The sequence below is a fragment of the Lissotriton vulgaris genome, chromosome 1_1 (assembly GCF_964263255.1).
Source record: "Lissotriton vulgaris chromosome 1_1, aLisVul1.2, whole genome shotgun sequence".
NCBI classification, from domain to species: domain Eukaryota; kingdom Metazoa; phylum Chordata; class Amphibia; order Caudata; family Salamandridae; genus Lissotriton; species Lissotriton vulgaris.
The window spans coordinates 1,830,351,824-1,830,376,841 of NC_141685.1; the positions used below are offsets into that span (position 1 = coordinate 1,830,351,824).

Genomic DNA, 25,018 nt, shown 5'->3' on the forward strand with positions numbered 1-25,018 from the left:
ACACCACGCAGAGGGGTCGTGGAAATCGCAGAAATTGGAGGGGTGGTTACCATACTCAGACCCAGAATTACTATCAACCCTGGTGGCAAGGAGACCCGTGGATGTATGGACCATCATATCCCCCACAGATGGGTCCCTTCTGTCCCCCCAAGATGCAACAAGGTCCAGGAATGTACCCCCCTTTTTTAGGGTTTGGCACGAGACAAGGCAGGGGCAGGAGGAGACAAGGAACAACACAACAGGTCCACTGGGGCAATACACCACAACCCACGATGGACCTACGCAGCGGGAAGAAAGTCCCCCAAGAAACAGCAGGGACGAGCAATGTGACGGCCTCGTGATGAACTTGAGTTCTCATGTACTATCCAAAGATGAGGAAAGTCTGCTAAATAAGGGCTTAGGGTTTGTTGCAACTCAGAAAGGTGATCCCTTTGTAGCACAAATAGAACTTGCTAAGCTCTTTAGAAAAATCAGGCTACACTATTTCTTTTCGAAACAATTAAATACTGATATACGGACTGAAGAAAAGAACACCGGACTGAAGAAATCCTCAACATTCAATCCACCTAGAGCTGGTCTACCCGCCAAGGTATTGACATTTGAAGAGGCAGTAGAGAATGATATACATCTTCTCTACCAAACAGAGAAAAAGTATTTCATCAATCTTCCTAAGAAAGAACAGTTGGCCTTGCGCTCATTAACATCAAATGAGAAAATAATAATAAAACCAGCCGATAAGGGTGGGGCAACTGTTATACTTGATATCGACATCTACCGGAATGAATGCTTGAGACAATTAAGTGATCGGAAATCATATCTCCCACTTGCAGAAGATCCCACTGAACGACTTAGAACTAAGATTGGGAACATGGTGGAAGAAGCAACATCTGAAGGGTGGATTACACCACAAGAGGGCCAGTACCTCCTAACCACTCACCCTACCATTCCATACTTTTATTGCCTTCCAAAAGTCCACAAACCCCAAAGACCACCTGTGGGGTGGCCCATTATTTCTGGAATCGGTTCCCTTTTGGAACCTCTGTCCACTTTTGTGGACTCCTTTTTGAACCCAATGGTTAAGGCCATGCCGACGTTCCTTCGGGATACAAAGGACGTCCTGAGACTCCTTCCTGAAATTCAATACAACGTCAGTACTGATATTCTGGTATCTTTTGACGTAGAGTCATTGTATACTTCAATTCCCCAGACAGAGACTCTTGAAGTTGTGGGCCAACTGTTGGAACAGAGTGACCATCATTCCATCACGCCAGTATCATTCATAATGGACTTGGCTGAGATAGCGATGAAAGAAAACTATTTCCGGTTCGAAGACACTACCTACCTACAAACATCTGGAACCAGTATGGGTAGTGTCTTCGCACCGAGCCTCACTAATTTATACGTGCACAACTTCGAACACCAGGTAGTGCTAACACCCACAAATACTTATCTATTGTCGCTCCACGTATGGAAGCGATAGTTAGATGATATTCTAGTTGTATGGCGTGGGACTGAAGAAGATCTGTTGGCATTCCACCAATGGCTAAATACCCGGAATACATACCTCAAGTTTACTGTGGAACACAGTAAGACTGGATTAGCTTTTCTGGACTTAATGATCTTAGCGACTGCGAATGGCCTTGAATCTGAGCTCTATCGCAAGCCAATAGCAAAGAATGCGTTACTCAGTTATGAAAGCTGTCATCCGCGTGCTCTCAGAAACAACTTGCCATTTGGTCAGTTTCTCAGGGTCCAAAGAAATTGCTCCAACAAAGAAGCATTTAATACCCACTCAAGAAACCTGGAGAAACAACTCCTTGAAAAGAAGTATGCAAAGAAGATAATCCGACAGTCCAAGAAGAGGGCCTCAAACAACAACAGAGAATCCCTCCTTGAAATACAACCACCAAAGGACAAAACTGATCGTATTACGTTTGTAAATACCTTCAGTACCAGATCTAATCAAGTACAAAAGATCATTAAGAAACATTGGTCTATACTCAATACAGGGGGTGATGAGATTCCGTTACCTTTGTTTGCGTTTAAGAGAGGTCAAAGTCTGAAGGACCAATTGGTCCATACACGCCCGAAGAACAAGGAACCTAGACAAGTGGGTACCCTGTGGGATCTACCACCAATACAGGGTCATCACCCTTGTGGGGCGTGTTCTGTATGCCCTCAAACCTGTAAATCCACAACAGTTGATATAGGTACAAATAGACCTTGGGTACAACACAAGTTTACAAACTGTAATAGCGTAAATCTGATCTACTTGATAACATGTCCATGTCAGAAGAAGTATGTTGGCATGACGACGAGAAAGATACGGACCAGAATACAGGAACATAAAAGCGCGGTACGCTGTCGCAAACAGGCCACCCGCCTAACCGCACACTTTCTGGAAGTGGGACATGGCCCAAATGATTTTCATTGGACTGTGCTTGACCAGCCTCGAATCCCTGACCTGTGACCCGATATAGGCCGCTTTTTGTTCAAAATTGAACAAAAGTGGGTCTATAAGCTCAACAGTGATAAGGATGGACTAAATGAGCCAATACCTTGGATGTCTCTCTAAAACATCTTTAGAACCATCATGACCGATTTGAACATTTTGTCATGTTTTTCTAGTCTGCATTTATTGTCCTGTGATAAATATCTCAATACTATCTGAAAGAAGCACATGCAACTGAAATATGATAACTTCATTTTCAATTTACAACATGAATCCATACACAACACACTGTCAACTAATATGAGTCAATAAGCAGCAGACCTACTCTAAGGGTGGCAAGGACCGATATTTATATCGATTTAATCATTATACACAATTTATATATTTTTTAGAAAAACAGCAGGAGTCCCCCATTACAGCGCTAATACACATAAAAACTATATTAAGTTGAAAGAACTACAATTATGGCAGCTATAATATGGAGCTAGCACTAGGAACACCATTATGGCGAGTGAGCTATTTGAGTTCTATTGTGTATAAATAGAAATATGACCCGTTGTTTTCTTCCACACACCTTTTCTTGTGACTTTCACAAGATAGAGAGAATAATTACTTCGATCATTTCGATTTAAAAGAACTACGAATACGGGAGATTATGGACCACATTTCCCGTCCACCCCTAGAGTCACGTGACCAACGTCACGGGTGCAGTACATTTCCGGGTTGAATATGGCACTCTGTTGCCGTTCGGTGCCCCCCCAGACAGTTCAGAAGACTGCCGAGAGACACCGACGGACAGGTGAGTGCGGCTCCTTTGCCGATTGACATCAGAGAGGGTCTTACCGCCATCAATACTCTTACGCGGTACACTGGGCTCATATGATACTACGCTACTGAGCGATCTGGCATGCTTATCATCGGCGCACTTGCAGAGAGACAATATCGGCACTACTGTAGGGAGACGAAAGCAGGTCAAGTCTATTGTTAGACATAATTTGTCAGATATGGGAGCTCAGGTAAACGTTTGATGGCTTTCGATTTCGGCTTTTGAAGTATATATACCGCCACATTTAAAAAGCTAACTCATTTTGGCCATTTGTAAAGACAATGTCCTCCTGAACATCTGGATTTAGAGCTATATCATGAGTCTACATCCTATTACTTTTATTGTTGCACATGGAAACGATATAGCCACACAGTTTCCTGGCATGTAATTACTGATTTATACAAGAAGCCATGAATGTCATTTTCGTTTTTACTCCTTCACTTCTCAATTTAGAGCGGTGCTCCTCTAAACCTGAGCTGCAGCCAGGTGGGGTGAAGCGCAACAACCACAACAAATGGGTGAGTGGTTTATAACTAATGTAAATTGAAAAGCATGTGATTCCTATACACTGTAAGTCATGGAGATGTATTCACATTATTTTGAGAACATCTTGGTGTAACTGACACAATGTTTTGTCATGTTTTTTATATATCCGCTCCTGTGGATGTCGTGTCTCTGACGCGGTGCGACAACAGTATGTGGTTGTACTCCCAACCTGGACTTTTCAGGTGATATGGTTTTTATTTTTCACAAAAAAGCAGTAGTTATGTTACAACGGGTCCTGAAGAAGGCATGAAAAATGTTCGTTGATATGCTGAAACATGTTGACCACTACTGATCACGGATATTTTGTTAAATCTGTCTTTGCACTGAGTTTTTAGAGTTGGAAGCCTGGGGGATAACAATAAATCATTAACATCCACCTAGCCTATCCAATTTTAAGTATTGCACCATTCACTTTTTTCACTTACACTGCTTTTTCATTAGCCACACCAATACGGTAAACTTTTACACTACCTCCCTTTATAAGTTCACTCTATGCACATTTGAATACCGCAAAGATAACAGCTAGCCGTTTGTTTTGTCCTGTTATGTCTCCTGGGCAAGGAGTACCCAAATTATGCAAAATAGGGCGGTACAGTGTGGTTTCTGATGGGAATTTTTCCCTATGCCGTCGAGCCTCAACTCGATTATTATCACACTTAGTTCACACTGGTTGTTCCCACTTTGTTGTCTGCATGGTGTTGGGTCTGTATCTACAGTTGAGTGGTAATTTCGACCTTTAGGTACTCTTTTGTTTATTGAGGTGCTCAGACTCTGCCCGCTTAAAGCCCTGGCGGTTGCTGCTCTTTTAGGTAACGTGTCTGTGACATTTTGGGAGAAGAACCTATGCTACAGCAGTAGCAGCTCAGTTTCCTCACTGAGTAGTGGTCACGGCATGACGTCATGCCAGGTGAGATTTGTTGGCGGAAGGGAAATCCTTTAAGAGAGCCATTTTCTCCAAGGATTTCCGTTCTCTTCTCTCTTTCCAGCGCAGGAGCAACGTCGTGGTGGTGCTAGCGCGGGACCTTCACTATTATCAATGCATGAGCAACATCGTGGTGGTGCCAGCGGAGACCTTCTCTTTTACCAACGCAGGAGCAACGTCGTGTTGGTGCCAGTGCAGGACCTTCACTTTTATGGTGGTGCCAGCGTGGAATGATGAAAAACTGAAGAGGCAGAGGACCCCAGGCAGCCTGCTCCAGCACGACCTACCCGACCTTCACTTAATGAATTGGCGCCGTGTTTTGAATTGGAGAGGTTGGGTAAATAAGTTTCAGCATTTTTCACCTATGGAGCACCATCATGGATCGGTAAATGCAGTGGGTTATCCCCAGGGTTTGATTACAATCGTTTTTTAGTTTGAGCTTGCATAACGTGTAGATTCCAGTTACAAACTTGCATCTTTATGTTTTTTATGCGTGTTTTGTTATTGACAGCCAAGTGCCTCCTGGCAAGGGACTGTCCACGCTGCAACAAATTGTTTGTCACTTTTAGTTCCTTGATGCTTATCTTTGACTCTGTGATGTGTATTATCCAAAGGGTACGTCTTACTTTCCTTCGTCAATGCCTTTGGGTCAGGGGGTGGGGGAGAGTGACAGGAGTGTGTGGAATTGATATGGGCACAGCAATAATGTTGTTTATACTTGGCTGCCCTTGGTAGCCTCTGCTTTCAACCTGAAAGGTCAAGCAGAAAAACTGTACAGTTTTAGTTGGGAGAAAGTCAAGGGGTGGGGGGTTTAAAGGGACTGTACAGGTGGTTGGGGACTGCATCTTTGCTGGAGAGCTGGGGCGGGCCTCTGTCTGTGCTGGAGAGGTGGGGAAGGCCTGTATCTGTGCTGGAGAGGTGGTGGGGACCTGTGTCTGTGCTGGAGGGGTGGTGGAGGCCTGTATCTGTGCTGTAGAGGTAGTGGGGGCCCGCATCTGTGCCGTAGAGGTGGTGGGGGCCTGCATCTGTGCTGTAGAGGTGGTGGGGCCTGCATCTGTGCTGGAGAGGTGGTGGGGGCCTGGATATGTGCGGGAGAGGGGATGGGGGCCTGTGTCTGTGCTGGAGAATTGGTGAGGGCCTGGATATGTACAGGAGAGGGGATGGGGGCCTGTGTCTGTGCTGGGGGGTAGTGAGGGCCTGCGTCTTTACTGGAAATATGGTGAGGGCCTTTATCTGTACTGTAGAGGTGGTGAGGGCCTGTATCTGTGCTGTAGAGGTGTTGAGGCCCTGTATCTGTGCTGGAGATGTGGTGAGGGCCTGTATCTGTGCTGTAGAGGTGGTGAGGGCCTGTGTCTCTGCTGGCGGGGTGGTGGGGGCCTGCATCTGTTCTGTAGAGGTGGTGGGGGCCTGTGTCTGTGCTGGAAAGGTGGTGGGGGCCTGGATATGTGCGGGAGTGGCGATGGGGGCCTGTGTCTGTGCTGGAGAATTGGTGATGGCCTGGTTATGTACAGGAGAGGGGATGGGGGCCTGTGTCTGTGCTGGGGAGTGGTGAGGGCCTGAGTCTGTACTGGAGAGGTGGTGAGGGCCTGTATCTGTGCTGTTGAGGTGGTGATGGCCTGTGTCTGTGCTGGAGGGGTGGTGGGGGCCCGCATCTGTTCTCTAGAGGTGGTGGGGGCCTGCATCTGTGCTGGAGAGGTGGTGGGGGCCTGGATATGTGCGGGAGAGGGGATGGGGCCTGTGTCTGTGCTGGAGGATTGGTGAGGGCCTGTATCTGTGCTGTAGAGGTGGTGAGGGCCCGGGTCTGTGCTGGAGGGGTGGTGAGGGCCTGCATCTGTTCTGTAGAAGTGGTGGGGGCCTGTATCTGTTGTGTAGAGGTGGTGAGAACCTGTATCTGTGCTGGAGAGGTGGTGAGGGCCTGTATCTGTGCTGTAGAGGTGGTGAGGGCCTGTGTCTGTGCTGGAGGGGTGGTGGGGCCTACATCTGTTCTGTAGAGGTGGTGGGGGCCTGCGTCTGTGCTGGAGAGGTGGTGAGGGCCTGGATATGTACAGGAGAGGGTATGGGGGCCTGTGTCTGTGCTAGGGGGGTTGGTGAGGGCCTGCATCTGTACTGGGGAGGTGGTGAGGGCCTTCATATGTGCTGTAGAGGTGGTGAGGGCCTGCATCTGTGCTAGAGAGGTGGTGAGGGTCTGTATCTGTGCTGCAGAGGTGGTGAGGGCCTGTATCTTTGCTGGAGAGGTGGTGAGGGCCTGCGTCTGTGCTGGAGAGGTTGTGAGGGCCTGCGTCTGTACTGGAGAAGTAAGTAATGTTCTGATTTGTTACCTTTGCCTCAAATTGTAAAGCCCTCTGGTATCCTTTGGGATCAAGTTTGGGCTATATAAAACTTTATAAATTAATAAAAAAAATAAATCCAGTGAGCAGCAGTTTGCCATAACGGGGCCATAAATCCTGCTCAGTTTATCAAGAGGGCAGCTCCAAGGCAGTTGGAGAGCTGAAGGCCACGCGCATCCATCATTGTTATCTTGCTGAGAAGGCACAGATAGCGGTCAGACTGCCCTGTAGTTTTTCGAATTTGATGTCCTCTCTGATCCATGCCAGGTGGCGAGCTGTAGTGCACATTCTTTCCAAGATCGTGCTTGTACTTGTACAGATGCAGTTATTAATGCCTGTGTTTTGTCTACATTGGAACACGTGACTTTTGGGATTTCACAAATTTTCTGGCAGTAAAAGGGGGTTTTAGCATTGTGCAAACTTCTGCAAAACTCAGAACTTAGATCAAGGTTTATGTTGAGCCAGAGATTCCCTGTATATTTCCCAAAGATTTCTTAATGCTTACCTTTAATGGCACACCTTCCCGCGCGCCCATTCCTGGCAACCCAAATGGTAATTAGGACGTTTTTGCTTTCCAGTCTGCCATTGGCATGGTTAGGTGGTCTGACTTTCTGAACAGCCATGCTTGTTGGATAGCCATGTGTGCCTGTGACCTTCAAGTGCTTTGTGTACTCTGGGGATCAAGGGCAAGCAACCTGTCCTGTGAAAAGTAGGGAGATATTTCTCCCCCATATCTTGCCATATAAGGTTGATCTTTCCTATATCCTTTAACAATCAAAAGTTAGAGTGCTGCCACAAATTACGTTCTCTTTTGCAGAGCTGGTAGGCTTGCTAGTTAGCATCCCAAAGGCTTTGCATGATTCAGAGTAAGGTCTGATGACTATGGTGCAGTGAACATGCCCCTCTGAAAAAGACAGTTGCTGAAATTTCCGTAAATCCTTCAGCTTTGAGTGTGTAAGATATTAAAAAGTGTACCACTCTTTTCACAACTGAAAGTTTTTCTAATTTTGTAAGAAATATGAAATGCTCACTCACTACACTTTCTGCTGGAGTGTTCATGAGAGCCTGACCTGGTTAAGGCATTTTGTTCTGGTTCACAGCAGCCTTCCACCATCAGAGCTGAAGAAAGGAATGGATTTGCTGATGTTGCTTCAAGTGACACCTCCTTCCAAGATGTTCTGGCTGCAGACCACCTGAGACACATCTTTAGGTTCTGAGGTGGTAGAGTTAATCCTATCCAGAGGCAATGTGGCAGATGGATATAAGTGCCTCAGGATATTCATTATACTGTGCAGTGATATAAAAAATATAGAAGTATGGCAATGCCTAGGAGTGTTCTTTATACTGTGCAGTGAGGTAGGAAGAGAGCAGTGCCTACGGGTACTCTTTATTCCATGCAGTGACGCAGTATGATGACAGTGCCTCTGGATATTATTTATTCCATGCAGTGATGCAGTAGTCTATTCTTGCTTTATGGGTTAGTTCAGTGGGTTTAGTATTGTTTGGATTCTGGGGCAGCGTGCCACTCGCCGAAAAAGCAATTCAACACCTCGGGGGTAGCAAGCGCTATATAAATGCATACCTTTTCCCTCTTCTATCCCTCCACTACCCTTCTCAATCCAAATGACTAACACATCCACCACTCAAATTACTTTCATATTTCACTATACTAATTTGCCACTAATCCTTTATGGATTTCGTAGTAGCATGCTACTCGCCTAAAAAGCGATGCAACGCCTCATCAGGGGTAGTTACATAAATCAAAGCACTATACATAGGGCCTTAGCAGGGAGTATGTGTGTGGGAGAACTGTGCAGGCAGTGTGTACCGGTATCAATGTGTGAGGCAGCGAACAAGTCCAGTGTATGCAAATCAGGAAGGAGTAAGCAGACTTGCGTAGAGTACATACAGATGTACCAGTGCCATCTTAAGGACTTTTGGAGACCCGGGGAAGATGAATTTTGGGATCTCCAGATCAGGAAAACCATACAACTTCACTGCACAATGAGAGATCCTTTCAGGAGCAGCACAAAATGAAGAGTAACATCTGCCTGCCAAATGGTACTCCAATTAAACATTGTTGATCACTGGAGTAAACTATTCAATTTTTGTTGCAGATAAGAGGCTCAATATTCTATTTTCGCGATGCAAGGCCTTATCACCTGGAAACCAAAATCAGTAGAGGAAACCAGCAGAGCAAGATTTTCTTTTCTTTTTCAGATATACCAGTCCAGCCTTCAAGAAGGTAGTTCAGCATTTTACCATGGCTACTAGTAGCTTATCTGCTTCTGCTCTGAAGCGCAAGTCTATGCAGTCTTCAATGTTGACTTCCTACCGTCACTGAAGCGCCAGCGTATTACAGGGGAGTCTTGTCCAGCACAACCAACTATTGATGAGGCTAGTAAAACTCAGCAAGAGTCTGACAGGGACAGCCCCCTTTACAAAGACTTCAACATGTGCCAGAGAAAGAAACTTTCAAACTCCCTGACTGCTGGAACACTAAACAGTGGTATTACTTTCAGGAGGAATATAAATGGTTGTATCTTAAGTCAGGCAATATTGAATGTTCTTCCTGTAAATGGGCTAAATCAACAGGTCTTTCTGTGCACAATAACACCCAGGGCATGCGCGTAAGTAAAATGTGGGCAGATGGCAAAGTTGGTCCTTCCGGTGACGGAAAAGCTTCCAGGCAGAAACAGCTCAGGAAGAAGATTATGGAGCATAAGGCGAGCGCTGGTCACTTGGCAGCTGAGGACATTCTTACAGCTCAGCAGAAAAATACATTGGTGGTGAGACTACACAAATGTAATGCAAAACATATGGAGAGCACATGCAGGGTATTTGACACTGCCTACTACTTGGCAAAAAAAGATCGCCCTTTCACTGACCACCCTGATCCAATTCTCCTTCAGGCAAAGCATGGCAGTGCAATGGGCGGTGTTTTGCACAGCAATGTGACTGCAACTGAAATAATAAAACACATTGCATTGAAAATGCAACAAAGATTGTTCTGTTATATCAGACAACACAAACCAAAGATCACAGTATTAATTGATGAGAGCACTTCTATTAGCAATGCTTCTACCTTGATCATCTACCTCCGGGGCATTTTTGGAAATGAAAGTACCCCAGTGACTATCTATTTCGGCCTTCTGGAGCTGGCAGAAACTAATGCTATTGGCGTAAAGACAACTCTCCTAAGCTACTTTGAAAAAGTTGGACTCACAAAAAGTCTGCTTCATGATATCTTGATGGTGGTATGTACTGATGGAGCAGCAGTAAAGTTTGGTAAAAAAAGAAGAGTAGTAGCAATGTTGAAATCAGAATTGCCAAATCTTGTGCTGACATGGCACTGTTTGGCTCACAGACTAGAACTTGCTGTGGCAGATACAGTTGATGAGGTTGCAGGGGTCAATCACTTCAAGATTTTCATGGACAAATTGTATGCCACATACAGCATGTCACCAAAAAATCAGAGAGAGCTAAATCTGGCCGCCAGCGAGCTATGTGTACAGCTTCAGAAGATAGGAAAAATGCTTGATACTAGATGGGTAGCATCCAGTTACAGATCTGTGAAAGCTGTTTGGAACTGCTTCCCTGCCTTGTGCAAACATTTTGAGAATGCTTCTAAAGACCAATCCAGACCCTTAAGAGACCGGAGTAAGTATGAAGTTCTCTTGAAGAAGCTTACATCCTATTCTTTAATCAGAGAGTTGGGGGTAATGTGTGATGCACTTCAAGAGCTCAAAGACTTATTACACTCCTTACAGAGGAAGGATATTAAAATTGTTAATGCCCACAGACTTTTGGTTAGACAAGTATGCATATTTATAGCAATGAAGGACTCACCAGACGAGTTTACCGCTGCGGCTCAGAGAGCAGTGGACGAGGGCAAATTCAAGAATGTTCCTCTTTCCCATGGTAGAAGTAACTCTGTTGCCCTAATCAAAATCAGTTTTACCAAAGTTTGTCTGTAAATAACAATAAACGATGTGCCCCGGATTCTGAGAAAGAAGTTATAGCCAGCTTCAGTGTGCTAGATGCAGGCAACTTGCCTTCTGGTGATGAATGCATTCTTTATGGGGAAACAGATATCCAGAAACTGTGTTCAGAATTTCAGCTGCCAGCAAGAGATACTATCCAAGCTTTTAGACTTTTCAAATATTTTGGTGGAAAGAAAACCCCATAAGCATTAAAAAAGTTAGTAGTTTGCTTTGAAACCCTGTCAGCAAGTAGTGCGGATTGCGAGAGAGGTTTCAGCGCAATGAACTTAATTGCTTGTCCAACAAGGGCCTTACTTCTTGTAGAGACCATTCCTTCATGCCTATGGGTAAAACTCAATGGTCCTCCATTTGAAACATTTGACACACAGGTGTATGTAAAGAGTTGGCTTGCAAAAGGTAGAAGGTCTGCTGGAGAAAATTGTTGTGAGAAACCCCAGCAAAATAAACACACTGAATATCTTCAAGGGTTTTGGGGAATCCTGCGATAGATTTCTAAGAAATATAAATAATGTTTACATGTTTTTTAAAGTGTTTGGTATTTTTATGGCTTATACTTAATAAATATACCTTTTTGCCTATTTTATTATCCTTTGCTGGATGCGACTTCATGATTTTCTTAAGCACACAATGCTAGTTATCTTGATTTAGACCATGCCCCTACTTGGATAGACCACACCCCTTTAAGAGATTAACCACGCCCCTTTCAGAGCACCCCCAGTTTTTTTTCCCACTTAATGCCCTGGGGCTAATTCATGATGGGTGACGGGGGCGAGGAGAATGAAGACTCTGCGGGCAGAGAATGGAGCTGTCCAGAAACGTGCTTCATTTATTCGGTTAACAGTATGCTCTCCGGTGATTGAATGTCTTCATGGAGGTGGGAGTCACGTGGGCAGAACGAGGCATGATAAATGTAAAAATGTAAGCCTTACTAAAGCCTTTACAGCTAGAGTAATTCTGTTTCTAAATATTTTTGATATTATAGATAAGAGAACCGAGGCACGGGTAATCAAACTGAATTACCCAAGATCACACAACTTCGCTCAGGGTGGACTGGACAGTCTCTTGCCCTGGCATTCCCACAAACAGGTTTCAGGTTAGGAGCTCCTTTCAGAGCAGAAAGGGCACCTATGACCCGACCACTCCTCCTGGCCACATTTTACTAGTCCTCTCCTGTAATTTGAGGCAACATTCCTGCTAGGACTGATGTTGGTTTGCAATAGGAGTGGGGATTCGGGAAACTGTGACTTCAACAGGTTCTGCACCAACAGCACGACCGCCATCCCACAATGGAGTAAGATGAAGAACTTTCACGACTGTGGCCTACTACAACAAAGCAGTAAAGTCCCTCTGGACACACAACAGCATCACACGTGTGGGCACCCAAGGGTCAAACAGTTGATTGGAACATATAATTTTGATGGGCATATTACTGGTGTTGTCAGTCTGTATTTGTGCCCTGTAACTTCGCGACCCCACAGAAGAGCTTCATCAGTGGGGTGGGAGGAAGGTCCGGAGTGGAGCAGCCGAGCAGGGGTCTGACCACTCCCTAAGTGTCAAAATACAAGCTGTGCCATGAACAAAATGTCATTTATAGAACCCATGCAAGTGCTCCAGTTTAGCATGTTACATTTTTTAATGCACCAAGTTACGTAATTAAATGTTAATCTCTGAACATAAACACATGAACTTTCTAGAAAGAATACCCCTGCACAATGGCATGGGTATCCTGCCTTGGTTGAGCCCAGAGACACTTCAGTGTGTGATGTCCACTATTTAAACGGCCATTGTTGTTATATGTATAACAAAGTTATGTTATTTTATTCCATCCAGGAGTGAGGATTTTGTTTCGGTATAGTTCCCACTCAGAACTGAGGTCCTAGGTGTTTCAAAATTTCTTAGTCAAGAAGGAGACAGTGAAGCAAAGCCAGCTTCCTGGGAGCACACAATTTGGTCAAGCGCGGAAGCCAGGATATGACTCATTTGAGCTCAGGTTTCACAGACACACAGTTTGTCATTCAGCCACTTGACAACATTTACTCCTCTCCAGTTTGATGCTAAAGAACAACGCCCGGGCTTAGTTGTCTTTTAAGATCTAAATTAGTACACTTTGTTCAATACACCAACTGGAAGCTCAGTTTACTTGCTTTGGAGAAACCCTCAATTTCAGACGATGTCAGTCTGTGATGGTAACATGTACAACAGTGGGCTCATAGTATCATTCAATGTGCAGATGAGGTTAAGCGTTCCCATGACTCCCACATGTGTATACATCAATAGCCTTCTGTTATACTTGTTAGGGTTTGCCTAGGCATCGTGTGCGCTGTCTCTTCCAGACCTTTCAAAGTGTTGAGAAAAATAAAATCGAAAAGCCCTGGCTCAGAATATATGTCTTTCATATTTAAAAAGTATTTTTATTTAAAAGCAAGTTCATATGGCATAACTAAATTTAGAAAAGTAATCACACAATACCACTCTGTGCCACATAATTATATGCTACATAATTACACTGCACTCAATGCAACATACACTCCAAATATTACCATCCAGTGCCACATAATTACACGCCACATAATTACACTCTACTGAATACAACATACACTCCCCATAATACCACTCAGTACCACATAATTGCACGTCACATAATTGCATTAAATTCAATGCAACATAAATACACTCCACATAATTACACTGCACTCAATGCAACATACACTCCAAATGATATTACTCAGTTGCATATAACTACATGCCACATACTTACATTCTACTCAATGCAACATAAATACAATCCACATAATACCACACAGTGCCACATAATCATATGCTACATCATTACACTGCACTCAATGCAACATACACTCCAAATACCACTCAGTGGCACATAATTACACACCACATAATTACACTCTACTAAGTGCAACATACACTCCACACAATACCACTCAGTGCCACATAATGATATGCTACATAATTACACTGCACTCAATGAAACATACACTCCAAATAATACCACTCAGTGCCACATAATTAGACGCCACATAATTACACTCTAATTAATGCAACATAAATACACTCACAATAATACCAGTCAGTGCCACATAGTTACACACCACATAATTACACTTTACTCAATGCAACTTAAATACACTCCATATAATACCACTCAGTGCCACATAATTGCATGGCCCACACTTGCACTCTACTCAATGCAACATACCTAGACTCAACATAATACCACTCATAACCACCTAATTACACGTCACATAATTACACTCTATTCAATGCAACATAAATACACTCCACATAATACCACTGTGGCAAATAATTATATGCCACATAAGTACACTCTAATCAATGTAACAAATACACCCCACATACCACTCAGTACCATATAATTACAAGCCACATAGTTACACTCTACTCAATGCAACATAAATACACTCCACATGATGCCACTGTGGCACATAATTAGACGCCACATAATTACACTCTACTCAATGCAACATAAATACACTAAACAAAATTTCAGTGCGACATTGTTACACGCCACATAATTACACTCTACTCAATGCAACATAAATACACTCCACATACCACTCAGTACTACACGCCACATAATTACTTGCTACTCATTGCAAAATAAATATACTCCACATATTACTACTCAGGGCCAGATAATTATACGCCACACAATTGCACTCTACTCAATGGAACATAAATACACTCCACATAAATGCACTCTATACCACATACCACCAATCAACATAAATGCACTCCACACCATGACACAATTTTGCTAAGCATAATTTCACTCAACACCACTGTTCCAGCCAACACAATTCAACTCCATATATTTCCAATACACACCACATAGTTACACACCAAACAACATCTTTCAACTCCACAATCCACAACGTACCTCCAATCCAGAGCATATAGTTTCACCACCTGAGCACCAAACATCATTCACCACCACCATTTTTCATCAGCGCATCACCTAAGCACCACGTCAGTCTGCCCTTGGAATCTGGCATCTGTTGATTCTCCCCTAGTGTCTGTCAGCTGCTCGTTTCCTAATTAAATTACTGTTTTTGAAACTCCACTCCCTCGTTATTTATGTCCCGCTCCCCCAAAACAAAAAAAATTATAACAAACAAGCATGAGAACAGGCAGGAAGAAGTTGCCAGCAGCGCAAGTACAAAAAAACTAGAAGACATTTTTTATGTTAAAATCTTTTTTAATCAGGTTTTTCATTTGTATATAATGTGATCTTTGTTTGTATAAAGGTAACAAAAATGCTTAACACTTTTTATTATTACTTTTCAACATAATGCACAGCAGCCACAATGCTCCAAAACATAGTCAAAAGTTCTGGCTAAACACATAAGGTCCCAAAGGCGAGACCTATTGGCTATGCCAATGCTTGTTTCCTCCTGGGGAGCACTCAAATACTCCACCAGAAGAGACAGCAGCTAGTGGCTGTGCGCATAGCATAGCGCGTTCATGTTCCCGGCGGGACAAGCCGGTATTTAAATAGAACGTGCTCACTGTTCTGTGTGCAAGCCAGCGAACATACACATGGGCGTCTGCAGGGGGGGGGCAAGGAGGGGCGCTTGCCCCCCCCTGGAGCACCCCTCCTTGCCCCCCTGTGGACACCCATGACTTCAAGATGGGGTTCTCACTCTCTTTCCTCTCCTTTCTTTTATTTGCTTCCCTGTGAAATGGATAAAAAAAAGAAAGACGCTTTTGCTGGAAATGTCATATTTTTCTGACATTTATATCCAAAGTGCAGCATTGGGAATAAAAGGCAAAAAATATGAAAAATAAATAAATAACTAAATAAATTAAGACAGAGTGGTAGCAAACTGTCCAAACTGATTTTATTCACACCGAAACACATTAGCGCCACTTTTATATAGTTTGCCAGTGAAGCGCTATTTTTGTTTTCTTGTCTTTGTTTTCCCTGAACTTGGAACTAGTGCATCAATCCTGGAGGTACTGCAATGTGTGGATTGGAAAACAAAATGTGTGCTGCGGCTCTGTGTCCAGGGATGTGGTGTTTTTACCATACTGCTTATGTTTTGTAAAGATATAAGCAATGGCCATTGAAATTGGTCCCCTCTGGGTCCTGTAGATCTGTCCTTAACTTTTCAGGCAAAAGCACTCACGGATTTCTGAATAGTGAGTGTAAAAGCATTAAGGTAACCATGTTGTTCCGGCTTAATTTTCCCATGGTTTGCTAAATGTTGCCTTCCCTGTTTGCTTTTTCCAGGATGTTGTTACTTTTTTTTTTGTATGCCGCATATTGCTCTTGTCTAGTGCGTAATTTAAATTGAGCCGCATCCAGGTGTTTATAGCGGGCAACAATTGGGTTGTAGTTGAAGACAGTGGGAGTTTTTCTCAGTGGGGCAGTATGGTGTTCAGTGGGGGAGAGGATGTGGCACCATGGTCAGAGCTGCTGAATTTGGAACTGGGAACCAGGTTCAGCCTTAATAACCAGTCCACCAGACCACTCTCCTGCGAGAGCACAACCACATGCTAGACCTTAGAAGGCTTCTCAACACCTTAGAAGCCCTGGTGTCTTCGCACCAGAAGGTGGACCCTAGCATTACAAGTGTAGGTTAACCTTCAAGGCTTGTCTACCACTATTCATACTGAAGTTCACCTCCAGTCTTGCGAGCAGAACTTTGAAGCAGCATGCCCTAGAACAATAGTGACTCTGTCACTGAAATCCCAGAACTCTTGAGAAGGGCCAGCTCTAGGGAGGTGCAACCAGTGTGACCGCACCGGGTGCTGACTTTAGGTGGTGGCATCATGTTTGCAAGTATATTATGGTTTTAAAAATGCTTGCTGCCTCCTTCCCGGCCTCCAGCAATTTTCGGCAACAATAAAAATGTCATGATGACTCTGGTGATTAATGTTCTTCCTAGAGTGAGATCAGAATTTTGTGGAAGTTTCGACTCATGGGAAGGTAGCTCAGAGGGTTAATGTACCTGCTGCAAAGAACAGGTGCCATGCAGATCACAAAGTGCACATAATATAAATAGGTCAGTGGGTACTGCTTTTGTCAGAGAGATCCTTTTGTTACTTGCAGTTTATACATTAAAATCCTAACTTAGAACAGTGAGCTATTAACTGTCATCTAGGAGCTGCATACAAACTGCAAGGTATAAATGAGAGCGTTATGTCCCCCACCACCCAGTCTTTGATAATCCTAATGTCCCAAAAAGTGTTCTTTTGGACAGAAATCAATTCTGATTATTAAGGATGTTAGAACCAGCTGTCTCTAGTTGGCAGAGGTATGCACTTCTGACAAATAGGGACACACCTTTTCTAGTCAGGGCAAGGGGATCACACCCTTTGAAGCTTGGCAGAGCAGACCGGCTTATCTCAGAGGCTGTGTGTTAAGCATTTATGACCACATACAGTAATATAGTGAATACACTACAAATGGACACGACACAGTAGTATTATAAAAAGAAGGATTTTTATATAAGGCTTAGCACAAGACCAAATAACGACAAAAATATACCACAATCTTAATAAATACTCTTGGAAGGAAAAATAATAGTTCAAGTGTAGTTTCTTCTTAGCACAAAGTCTTTAGTATCAAAAGCAACTCTTCTTCTTTAGAACACAGTTCTTGGCAACAATGTAACCCACACAGGAGTCACACAACGTCGAGGCAAAGTTAATCCAAAGGGTTCGGCGTCGACCACGAGGAGCGCTACGTCGAGCCCGGAGTCAAACGGACCCCCAACAACACAGTACCTTAGGAAAATGAAGCACACGATGATCAGCGGCGTCGAGCAATCCGGCGTCGGTGTCGATCAGGCCTCAGTAGCCGTCGATGTCGATGATGCTGTTGCAAGAGTGAGCAGCGCGGCGTCGAGAGGGCACGAAGTCGATGCGATCAGCAGCGGTGCAGACCCAAGGTCCCTTGGAGCTGGAGCCGAACTCACTACTCACTCGCGTTGCTGCTGGCGTCGATCAGGCCCGGCGGCCGGCGTCGAGGAAGCGGGACACTGGAGCCGTTACTCACGATGTCGAGCTGGATTCGGCGATAGCCTTCGGCGTCGAGATTGCTGGTTTCTTTTAGAGGTGTTGGACTCAGGTTCCAGCAACAAGCACTTTTAGCAGATTAAGTCATTTACCCTGTGACTTCAACAGGAGGCTAGCACTCTTCCAGCCCTTGGAGATTTTCTTAGCAAAGGTTGAGAGTACACACACAGTTTCTCTCTCCTGGTTCCTTGGCAAAAATAAAGAAGCGATGCAGGATTCCCCCCAGCAAACAGCACACTGGCAGAAGGGGTAGGCAAGTCCTTGGATCAGCAGGCTTCTTGTCCTTGGTTGTGGGTTCCTTGTCAGAAGTGATCTAAAATCTTGGTTCAGGGGTCCTTCTCTTAAACCCCTTTTTGGCTTTGATCCCTTTGTCCATGCAGGGGAATTTCCCAACATCCTGGGTCTGTTGTGGGTGTAGCCAGGCAGAGGCACCTGGCCTATTTACTGAGCAGGGCTGGGTCCTCAGACGCCCAGCAGGAGGTGCAGCCAGCATTGTTACTGGCAGGAGCAGAGCTATCGGCCTCCTGGTAGGAGGTGGGGCCAGGATCGTCCATGGCAGGCACAGAGCCAACAGTCGCCTGGCAGGAGGTGGAGCCAGCATTGTATCAGGCAGGGCAGGCTATCAGAAGCTACTCTCCCCCTACTCTCAATGAAAATGTCCCACTCATCCCACACTGACTCATCAGATCTCTGGAGCCACCCAGCTCCTGTCACACACACACCAAACCAGCAGAAACCAGAAATAGTTAGACAAGAAAAGAGCCACTTTCTAAAAGTGCTATTTTCAAACCCAGAGTCCAAAAACCATCCACCCAAACGGATGCGTTATTAAACCCCGAGTTCAGGGATACCAAATTCGACATTGCACCATGCTCCCCGAGCCAGCTAGGATTATAGCATTAATAATCCTGGCGGCTCATTCTAACTAATGGAGAGCAGGTTACCTTACAATAGTGAAAAACGAATATGGCTGTAATGCACTATTAGGACATGTCAACTTGGTCAGGCCCGTCCTACCTTATGCTTACAATGCACCCTTCCCTCAGGCCTACCATAGGGGTGACTAATATGAAGTTAAGGGAAGGTTTGGGGACTGGCAAGTAGGTGTACTTGCGCAGTCAGCGTGACAGTACCAGACTGCACGTAGGTCTAGCAATGGCAGACCTGTAGACATATTTTTACTTGGCCGCTCTTGTGGGTGCCACAACATGTGCTGCAAGCCCACGAGCAGCATTTGTATTTACAAGCCCTGGCACTCCTGGTGCACTAGACTAGGGACTGACAGTAAACCAAATAAGCCAAACATGGAATTCAATCACTACATCAATTTTACATAGGGAGCACTTGCACTGTGGCACTGATCAACAGTGGCACAGTGCCCAAAGCGTTATCCAGCAAAACATCGTAAAACAGTGGAGGCAAACAGAAAAAATGGAGGAGAGACTCAAGCCAATGATGTCAGGTCTAACAAAGGAGAACCCCCAACCATGGTATTATGTTTTAAATTCTGGGTATTGTGTTTCTCCAGACCAATCACTATAAAACTATACAGGCTACTAGTATGGTTGTCATGTGACTCCTACACCTTGTAGTCCTTAGTCTTATGTAACTTTTTCTATACAGTGATGTACACACACATTGATTGTCTCTGTGTAATGTGTGTGATGTAAAGTGCTCTGACACCCTACAATGGTATGAGTGGCGCTGTAAATCAAATTAAATGGATCTGAGAGAGAGAGTGGTTATGGAGACTTGGGGGGCACAGTTAAAGGGTGGTAGTGAGGGAATCCATGGCAGAGGTGGCCATTGAGGGGGCACTAACAAACATTAATGCACAGGACACCACCAGTGCTATGGCTGGCCCTGCCGTTGAGGCCAGTCTGCCTCACCCATAGGTACCTCCATTGGCCTTGTTTCAGCAGTAGTAGCTGCAATTCACCAGGGATTGACAATGTAGGATTTGAACGCACACCAAACTAAGTTCACAAACTTTACAGTCTCCCTGCTTCATTTACAATCACTTTTAACATGTGCTGCCTGCTGTGGGGCCACTGGAATTAATTATGCAGCAAAGGATGACAAAATGATGCCGTAGTGTTGACTAAATTATGCATTAAAAATAAGGCTGCAGTGTAATGAAGTATATCCGTATTTTTCAGCTTTTGATATGAAGGACAAAAACATCTCGGTTTGCAGCAAAATTTCTTTATTTTGATTCATGAGATAAGGACAGCCGACACGTGTTTCGCCCCCTCTTGGCGAATTGCGCCGGGGCTTTCTCAAGGGGAAGGACCTGACCCAGGAATCGCCATGCCGGGAGGTTTCTAGGATTGTAGGCATTAGCCTAAAAAGAAATGCTTTTATTACTGAAGAATTATATTGTTGTACCACGGACTATGTATAAATCTTGAAAAAGGATTTTTCGACGTGAATTAACTAATTTGGCCTTGAGAAAGCCCCGGCGCAATTCGCCAAGAGGGGGCGAAACACGTGTCGGCTGTCCTTATCTCATGAATCAAAATAAAGAAATTTTGCAGCAAACCGAGATGTTTTTGTCCTTCATATCAAAAGCTGAAAAATACGGATATTAATCCTGGGAAAACTTAACCAATCTTATGTGGAGATCACACTCACAACTTTTCAAAACTGTTTCCCTAACCCTGAAGCCCAAGAGGTCCAGAGCTTCGAGTGTGTCTCCATCCACCAAATAACTACGCTTATTCAAGTGTTGTCTAAAGCCTTGAAATCCTTGGGCCTTCGCTACCTCATCCACAGTGTAATGAAGTATATTTTCAGATATTTTATTATTTTGACGTGTGCACACATGCTAACAGTCTCTGGAAAGAGTTTGCCTTATTAGTACCAGTGTAACATACAAACACAGCAGTGAGAAAGGTGACCATGAACAGACAGGTTTATCTACGTGGAGGTATGTTGGTTTCCACCCCGGTTTTTCAAAAAGCGAATTAGCAACTTTAGTTTTCAGTCTATTATGTAGGTGGAGAGGCTAATTACTCTTTACTTGTTTTATTTTATAGATTTTTGGAGCATCTTTAACTTAATTTATTCTGCCCCACTAACCAAAGGAAAGATTTAGAGACAAAAAGACAAGCAGATTAAGTGCTTATTTTCATTTGTCTAAAAATGGTAATGCTAGTAAAGACGAGCGGTTAAAATCACATACTTGCTCTGTCATACATTACTGATGGCTTGAAAATTTCTTTTTTACAGACTGCCATCAAGAATCCCTCTCTGCTCTTGGAGCCCACGGGCCCTGCATGAACATTTTTTCACCGTAGACTCAGGCGGACACTGGGTAATCTTACATAACCAATGTTTTGTATCAATTCAAGTTGCAATTTATGCTGCAATTGTTTTTCCATCGCCTGAATACACTAAAGGTAATTTTTAATTACCCTTAGGTGCCCTCACAGTCCTTATGAAGACCCTTCTGTAAGGATTTAGGCTACTCTACACTACCATTGGGTCCAAACGTTGACAGCTTTTGTATGCCAAATATGGACAACAGTGATATCCTCACTGAGCCAAATATAACATAATTGTGTAGCCTTGGTTAAGGCTGTTTAGGCCATTCATGTATTTTTTATGTATATAGTGTTACTGCCCCCATTTCCTCACTCAACCTCACTGCTGCGCCAATTCCCCCCTTTCCGCTATCTGGGGCACCGCTGCACAATTTAGTCAGACATGTGCTATATTTTGAGCATGCTAACATGTGTTCAATATGATTAATTAATGTTCAACATGCAAAAGATTGTTGGTAAATAATTTAACAGGCGCAATCAAAGCAATGTTTTGACTGCTCCACAGGGACCATTTGCTTCTGTACCGTACTTTAGCCAGGTCCTAGTGATATTTCTGGGTCATACCCATTGTTTTGTAACCACTTACATAAGTGAGCACCATATACAGAGCCAGCCTCCAACACCTCTGGTATGTTATACAATGGCTTCTTTTAAATGGCAATTAAAAAAATTCCGAAAAGTGCAATAGTACAAGTCTGACCTGTTTCAGGTATTTTATCATGGGTCTTTGATTTTATGATATGATGGTTTGTCTTTAAGAGCGGTTCCATATTGTTTGGCTGGCATCATGTTTGTGCCTCATTTATGTGTATGCTGGCGGGCTGTATATTAACGATGTTTTCTGTGAAGGGTTATGTTATGTGTTTTGTATTTCTTGTGCTTTTGTGCTATAGAAATGAAGCAAATCTCTGTGGGTTTTGGAAGCTGGCAGTAACTCTTTTGTGGACATTAAAACATTCACTTGTTAGCTTGGCATTATATAAACTAAGAATATCTGAATTTATTCTCGTCCCATTCATTATATCATGAGTTGAGCCTGTCACAGTGACAGAGTACCGCCATTTAGCTCTCTCTCCCTTTTTGTCTACTGTTTATTACCTGAAGGTTTGTAAGCACCCGGATGAGATAGTTTAAAGGGATGCCAGAATAATCACACTTTCTGTAATTGTCCAAGCTTGGGAGAAATAGTAGTTGACTAGACTAAATCAACACTGAAAACACTTGAAACTAGTAAGGGAAATTAAAGACTGTGATGAACTATGACTCAGAGTAGTGAAAATTAGGGTAAGCAATCTGAGCATTACCTTTTCATCTGTCTTCTTTAACCCAGTCCTTATACAATGCGGATATATCTAAACTCAATCAATTTCAATTTATAATCTTTATTCGGTTCTTAAAAAGACACCATAAAAGCACAGATACAAAATACACACATAAAATACACACATAAAAAGCTTTTAGTGTAACACATAAATAAATCACTAAATACGGGAGTCCTTGATTAAAATGTTCGTGCAATTTGACTCATCATGGGAACAGGTAAATGTCAATGGTCAATTTTCTCTAGTATTTCTTAGTCTTATCGCTACACGAATAAAATTTATGGTGCAAAAGAGGGTATATGCGTCCTCTGCTTCCTGTAGGAATCTCAGAGCCGTTCTTGCATGTTTAGGTTTTATGTCTTTCAAAATCCCCACCAGGAACTTACGTCTAGGCATAGTATAAAATGGGCACAATAGGACGAAATGAAGGGTATCCTGCGGAGACCTGTGGTCGCAGCCGCAGGTACCCTTCTCCGCCAGTGTGTGAGTAAACCCTGCCGGGACCGCAAGAATATGATGTAGCATGTTTAGTCTGAACCGTGTCATGACAAAGCGGTCCTGGGCGTTAAACATGACTCTTAAATACGGTTCCATTCCATGCTTTACTGTGAGTTCGTTATAGGTGGAATTTGTGGGTTTACAATTTTCTTTTTCTGCTCTTAATAGCTTGAGCTGTGCCAAGAAGAGGTTCTTTACCAATGATTCATCTGTCTTCTTTAACCCAGTCCTTATACAATGCGGATATATCTAAACTCAACAGAACACTAATAGGAACGAGACATACCAAACATGTACTGCTACACACACTGATCAGCTTTATTACAACAACCAATAACAGTTAATCCTTATGGAGCTCCTTCAAAACATTTAAACCAAAATAGATCACACATCTTCCATGTGAATTTTATAGTGCAGAAATGAAAGTATTTGGAGAAAGCCATGTAAAATCATTATATATATCTTTAAGGTCAAGCCCCTTAAATCAAATAACCAAAAGATCCAGTTCAGGACATAGAAGTTGATAGAGTCCTGTGAACATTCATAGTATGCCAATAGTATTCTTCCTGTGAAAAACAGACCAGAAAGACAATTGAAAGTACCAGGTGTGGAGAGAACATAACTACAGGTAATTAGTAAGCGCTGGTAAGTAATAAGCACTGTTATTTGGAATGGGATACACAAACCATGGAGTGGGAGATACCGGGGAAAGGACGTACTGGCATTGAATAAAATGTGTATCTAAACATTGACAGAGGGACAATGGGAAGGAATATTTTGAGACTGGGATACATGGACCATGGGACATACAGATACTGGAACAAGGAGCTACTGTCACTCATCAAATAACATATCCAAACTTTGATAGAGAAAAACTGGGATAGGGAGAAGTTACAACAGACAGACAAGCACACAAAGAGAAAGACTTAGACCCTTGCAATAGGGTTACATGGACATCAGTTATGTGACGTGGAGAGGCTTGATCAATATGATACAGTGAGAAGGGGACTCTCTGGCATATTGCATAACATACATAAACATAGACAAGGAGGTGCTAAAACAGGGAAGCTCCTTGTTGGATAATGGCCCTCTCCGAAAGAGCGACCCAAACATTTTGCCTTCCAACTCCTCTTTTTCTAAACTTCTTTTCTGCATGTGTTTCTCTACTAACTATTGTAACATTGATGTATACATAATTGGCATATTTAGGTTACTAGTACGTCCCTTGTAAAGTGGTACACCATATACCGAGGGCCCGCAACCTAAATTCAACTACTGGGCCTGCAGCGTGAATGCGCCACCCACATAAGTAGCCTTTTAAACACATCTTAGGCCTGCCATTGCAGAGCCTGTGTGTGCAGTTTACTGCCACTTCGACTTTGCATTTACAATTACTTGCCAAGCCTTAAACACCCCTTCTATTATACATAAGTCACCCCTAAGGTATGTCCTAGGTATCCCATAGGGTAGAGTCCTGTTCATTACTACTCTATACATAAGACCATTACACGTTTTTAAACTCTCTTATGATTCTCTCAATTGGTCCTTTTTCTAAATTTGACTCCTGCTTCAACTTCATCATTGTGGAACTCTTTTTGTTGTTGCACTTGTTATACCTTGTCAGGATATCCTTGGATCTCAACTATCTAAATTACTACACTGAATGTGAGAAGAAGGAGTTCTGCAAGGAGAGGAGGCTGAATGTTGGCAGGAAAGCTTCCAAAGTAGACCTCTAA

At 43.5% G+C, this 25,018-nt stretch overlaps 1 pseudogene; it reads left to right on the top strand.

Annotated features, from left to right (window-relative positions):
* The first annotated feature begins 340 nt into the window (after positions 1–340).
* Positions 341–25,018, top strand: LOC147751294 (E3 SUMO-protein ligase KIAA1586-like; annotated as a pseudogene).